The sequence below is a fragment of the Mirounga angustirostris genome, unplaced genomic scaffold, assembly GCF_029215605.1.
Source record: "Mirounga angustirostris isolate CCGP_5_RB_7025 unplaced genomic scaffold, mMirAng1.0.hap1 SCAF_13, whole genome shotgun sequence".
NCBI lineage: Eukaryota > Metazoa > Chordata > Mammalia > Carnivora > Phocidae > Mirounga > Mirounga angustirostris.
The window spans coordinates 16,254,038-16,260,037 of NW_026991721.1; positions in this window are offsets into that span (position 1 = coordinate 16,254,038).

Here is a 6,000-nt window from a genome sequence, read left to right on the forward strand (position 1 = left end):
GGCTGCAGTGTCCTCTCTCCTAGATCCTGCCCCCCCAACACCCCTGCACCCCACACCCTCCTTGTATCACCTTCTGTTACTTGAATGTCCCTGCTGCACCCCCACCACCATCCTCCCCCGTCCCCAACCTAGAGACCCAGCTAGGTACTTTCCGAAAGAGTCATCATTCCCCTGAGGACAGATTACCCAGTCTCGTTTCAAATTAAAAGCAGCTCAGCTTTATCAAGGGCTAAGCTGATCCTGAAGTGTTTAAGCTCAAACGGCAAGGCTTCCAAGGCATTTCCTGCTAATGAGATTAAATGAGGTAATGTGTGCGGAGCTGGACGCACTTTGGGATCCAGCCCTCAGACCACCACGGGGAGTCTTTGCTCTCCTTTGATGTCAGGTACTTTAGAGGGAAAGTTTGCAGAGCTTAGCCACCTGTGTGATGCTTGGGCATGGAAGGGGCGCCAGGAATGGGGTGAGCAGCAACCTTCAGGCATGAGTGGGTAAAGGCGGGTTGTGTATGAGCGCATGCGTGCATGTGACCGAGAGGCGAGAACAGAGAGGTGTGTTGTGGGGTCCCACCACGTCCCACCGGATCTCGTCTCTCCTGTGGGGTCTCACTCAGCTGCTCGGTCTTGCTGCCACCGCCATGCTGGCCTCAGGAGGTCACTGTGGTCAACACAATCCCTTCTGGCTTGGCCTCAGCCCCTTGCCCTGAGTTACCCCCAGCTGAGCAGAGACTGGTTGTCATTTCCAAAATGATTTTGCGGGAAGAACAAGGTAAACACCCAATTATATGTATGCTGGCTCTATGGCCCATGGTGATTTCTTAAGGCCAGATTTCCCATTCCAGACTAAGGGAACAGCAAAGACATTTTTGAATCTCTGATTCGCTGCTTAGGATAGCCACACATCTGGACACGCAGGGATTGTTCTGGACACTCTCTGCTGACTAAGTGCCAACTGCGGTCCCTCATCAAGCTGGGGGAAGGGGACTTCCTTATCTCCTCTTTCCTGCCCTGTTCAGGCACTGTGCTGGGGGCTTCATGTTGTTAACTTACCCATTCTGAGTAATGACTTTGTAAACACAGGGCCCAGAAAGGTCAAGTTTCTAGTCTAAGGTCACAGAGTTAGAAAAACCAGCTTCAGTTATGGAACATCCTCTGTGCTGGGTGAAAAGCCAATCCATATTGTGTATGGAATATCACTGGACCCTCCCAAAGGACTAGTAAAAGCTTAGGTGCTAACAGCTAATCATATTGTCCCCCTTTTACAGATGAAGAAACAGATGCTCAGAGAAGGGAAGTGATTAGTCTGCTGGGACCCTCCTAACTTTCTGAGGGCTTTGCCTCGGTGACTACGGTAAATGTAAGGATTTTCAAGCGCTCAAGCTCAACTGGGGCAAGAAGCAGGGGGCTTTTGGGCCCACCTCTGCCCGTGTCCCCATCAGGCTGGGGTTCCATCTCTTGGACTCAGCCAGGGCAGGAATTTTGCATGCTGGGGTTCTGCTGAGCCTCTGCCAGATCCCCTCCCCCCTCCTCCTCCGCCAGCCCCTGAGTCCCCCCTTCCCCAGCACAGGACTAGCCCCAGCCGAGTTCCTGGATCACCTCCTGGGATTCAGGGTAGCCCTCCCTCCTGGTGCTGAGTCCCCATGGACCTTACTTTTTCTAGCACCCAGCAGGACCTCAATTGTCCTCTCCAGTAGGGTGGGCTGGCGGGCTTCAGGGGCCAAGACCCTCAGGCTTTAATCCTGTGTGACTTCAGGCGCATTAACTCACCTCTCTGAGCCTATTTACCTCTTAAGATACAACTGATGGTAGTACTCTACCCAGAGATGACGCAAAGCTTTCTTTACCCCTCGCCTCCTTTTCTTTTTCTCATTTTTCCCGTTCAGTGAGCACTATTTATATAGCGCTTACTCCGTGCCAGGCACGGTTGTAAGCACTTTTATTCCTAATTGAATCCTCATAACAACCCTGTGAAGGAGGCACCGTTAGTCTCTTATTTTACAGATGACAACTCTGAGACACGGAGAGGTTACAGAACCTGGCCAAGGTGACACAGCTTTAAAAAAAACAACCACCTTGAGATGTAATTGCCATCTAACATTATTTGACACACAGCTTTTAAGAGGCAGAGGCAGGAATCAGAGGCGGGCCCCAGAATTCACGCTTTTAACTTCCTCCCCTACACCGAGATAAGGTGTATAAAGCATTTTGGTGTAAGATGCAACCAAGAAGAAATGCTTCATAAACAGTCACTGTAGTTACCATGTGTCTTCAAAGCAGGTCATCCGACTTCTGTGAGTCTCCATGTTTTTCGTCCCCACAGTGGGACCCGTGATGCCTCCATGGCAGATTTCAATAGAATGATGGGTGTGAAGTGCTCGTCACAGATCCGCACACAGATCAAGCCACGAGCTCTCGGTGGTCCTCTCTGGAAGGCACAGGTAGAGGGGGCCGAGGACTGACTTTAGTTAAGACATATCCACTGAGCCTGCGAGAATAGGTGTAGAAAAGTCCCCAGCCTTGGGGGGCCCAAGTGAAGCAAGAGATGACACAGCAGATGTCCAAAAGTGTAGGACCTCTGGGGGTCCAGGCTGGGGGAGGGGATGTGGGGGGCGTCAGGAAGAAGGCTTGTGAACACTTATGGGGCCAGCTAATCTTCACAACCACCCTGAGCAAACAAGAGTCTCAGGGAGGAGACACGACAAGGCCAGAGTTCAAGAAAGGGGTGACAATGGGCTTTGCATCCAGGACAGGTCTGTTGTTCCTCTCCCCTCCGGACTGGCCTTTGGCGGGATGATGGGCCTCAGCTACAGGGCCACAGTCTGGGTAAGGAGTGACTGTTTCCTACAAAACGTCCAGCAGAAGGCAGGAGAGAGTCCCTCCTGAACAAGGGTCCTAAATAAGCAGGGGCTCCTGTGGGGTACGGGGCTGAGGAAGGCGCAGGGACCTGGCTTAGGACAGGGACAGACGAGAGACTGAATCAGGAGCAGGGGTGGCCTGGGCCTGGGGGCGGGTGGGCAGGGTCCAGCCCGGGACTGGGGCAGGGGATCCCCACTGAAATCCAGAGAAAGGCTGAGAGCACACCCCTGCCTCTTCCCATCCCACCCCCCAGAAGACTTTCCCCACGCATAGGTCTCAGAGCCATGTGCCCTGGGACCCATGGCTAGAGGGTGACAGGAGCCCTTTCCAGGGAGGCTGTCCGTTGTCTTCAGAGGCAGGAAAGCCACTTCCTATGGGCCCAACCGTCCCTTGAAGAACCAGGCCAAGCCCAGCGGTCTCTGTCTTCACTTTAAACCAGAGGAGGGCTACAGTGGATTCACCCAGAGCCATAACCCCAAGAGGGCAGATTCGTTTTCTTCCTGGAGAGCTCCTTCACAGCACCTCCATTTCCCATCGTGACAGTGACGGCCCAGCCCGAGTCCAGTGGCCCCAGAGTGAGGTCACTGCAGTGAGGTCTGACCTCAGTGTTGCCATGGGGACGCTCCGGATGCCACTGCCACCTGCCGAGCCACACCTTTCTTCCAGAAGGAGTGGGAGGGGCAGCGACTGATGTGGAGACTATGTGTCACCCTGCTCCTGGCCCACCAGGCTTGTTTCCCCCCAAACATAAATGGTCATATTGGGGTGGGCCAGGGAACGCTTGTGGGGCCTGCTGGCTCCATTGTGTGTGTGTCTATGTGTTTGGGATGCAGGGAGAGGAATGTATGAGCCCTCCCGGGGTGCTGCATTTTCTTCTCTCCCTGCGCCACTGGGCTGGGATGCTGCTCATTGTGCTCCTCATGGACCCAGACTGCCATTCACAGCAACCTGGTCTCCATAGCAACCAGCTGTGACATCACAAGGAACCTACAGACCCTGTAGCCCCGGCAGAGGAGAGGAAGCGTGAATGCATCCTGCGGGGCCCAAAGGCTCCCGCTTCCCCTCCTGAGGCCCCTCCTGTGATAGGGGAAGTGGGCGTAGAAACCCCAAGTGGGAGAGGGTCTCTCCTCGGAAATAGCAGGTTTTTCTGTGAGATGCAAACCGAGGCTTCTCTGGAGGTTTGTGTGGAGTCTAAATGAAGTCTCCCTCCCCCCACTTCCTCCTCTCTCTCTCATCCCTTCAAAATTACATCTCCATTTCCTCAACTGGAAAATGGGGATAATAGAAGTCACTCTTCGTTGAGCGATTATTATGTGCCAGGCACTGTGGATTTTCTCATCTGCCTCATGACAACCCAATAAAGTATTTTCCTTTTAGAACTCTTCCTTTTATAAGTGGAGGAGAATGAAGCACAGCAAAAGGATTTGAACCCAGACAGTCTGGCTCGAGAGTGTATTCACAGCCTCCCCGGGGCTCACTGCCACCTCTATTTCCAGCCACGCTGTGGTAAACGGTTCCACGCGGGCTTCAACTCACTTTGCATTGCCAGCATCTCGCCTCATGTGAGCACAAAGCCTTTATCTTTTTTTGCCCTGGGGCTTGTGCAGTGCCCAACCTGGACTGCTGGCAGGAGCATGCTCAGCGTGAGGCCATACTGAAGGGGGCAGTTAGCTTCCACTGGGCCACTCTCCACCAGTGTGGCACGGGAGCTGATGGATGGGTGATTCTGTCAGTCTGTCATCTGGCTGACAAGCCCGAGAGGCTTTTCTGCTTTCCTTTTCTCACTTGTGTCGGTCCCCTGTTTCTGCTCTCTGGGATCACCTGAACACAGGTCCTTGCATTGGGTTCTGCTGAGGAGGGGACCCCAGGCCAAGACAGTCAGCACTACGGTAGTGCCGTGAGCAACACCACAGGGCAGCATTCTGGACCTGGAATCCATGGTGAGATGCAGTGAGGCCCCTGCTGCAGTGGGGTGGGAGATGGGGACAAGCTTGGGCAGATGAGTATCACATTTATTGAGACTGTCTCTCTGTACTGGGCTGGCACGAGGTACGGGTGGACGGTGAAGGACGGGGTTCTGGGTAAGCTCTAGCATCTAAATGACATGGGGGCAGTGGTAATGATAAGGATGGTGGGGTTGGCCAGCTTCTGTTAACTGCTTTGGCAGCCTTAAAGAAAGAAAATATCACGCTCGGGCGCCTGGGTGGCTCAGTCGGTTAAGTGTCTGCCTTCAGCTCAGGTCATGGTCCCGGAGTGTCAGGATTGAGTCCCGTGGGCATGGGCTCCCTGCTCAATGGGGAGCCTGCTTCTCCCTCTGCCCTTTACCCTGCTTGTGCTCTCTCTTGCTTTCTCTCTCTCTCTCATAAATAAATAAAATCTTAAAAAAAAAAAAGAAAAGAAAATATCACGCTCAGTCAGTCTGATGTCAATTCAGGGCAGGCCACGAAGACCCAAATCCAACGTTGCACTGTTTAAAGACATACCCTCCTCCTGCAGCCAAAGGGGACCCTGTGCTGAAATCAGGCTCGGGATGGAGCTAAAGGGGCGGCAGGGCTGCAAAGGGGCTGAAGGCACAGCCCAGACAGACCTAAGCAAGGTCAGGGCCCTGCTGGGCAAAGTGTGGGACCCCGACACCTGAGCTGGGGATGTTTGGGTGGATGAATCTGAGGACCCTGGAGGCCCAGACCCCTCTGAAACCTGGACATGGGACTCCCAAAACTCAGCAAAGCACTCGTTGGTCAGTTGAGGCAAGGGGCCGAGTCTGGGCTGCCTCCAGGAAAGGCCAGCATGTTCCTCCCCTAGCCTGTCCCCTGGTCAGGGCCTGACTGAGAACCCCCAGCCACTGCTGGGTAGTGTGCATTCTCAAGAAGACACCAGGTCCACAGCTTGCCTCACATCAAAGGAACATGGGACTACTCAAATCTTGAGCAGAAAGACAAGCTGGCCAAGTGGGGACTGCCCTCAGCTTCGGCTCGGCTGGCCCTGGGTTCTAATCGCGCTCAGGGCCCAGGCGGAACGCTGCCCTGTCCATACCATCAATTGTTGGGACACTTAGGGGAAGCTCAGGGATCCAGAACGCACTATCAGTGACTGAGTAGGCATTTCTGCCGAGCGCTGCTGATAGGAGGCTACAGCCCTAAAACAGTCC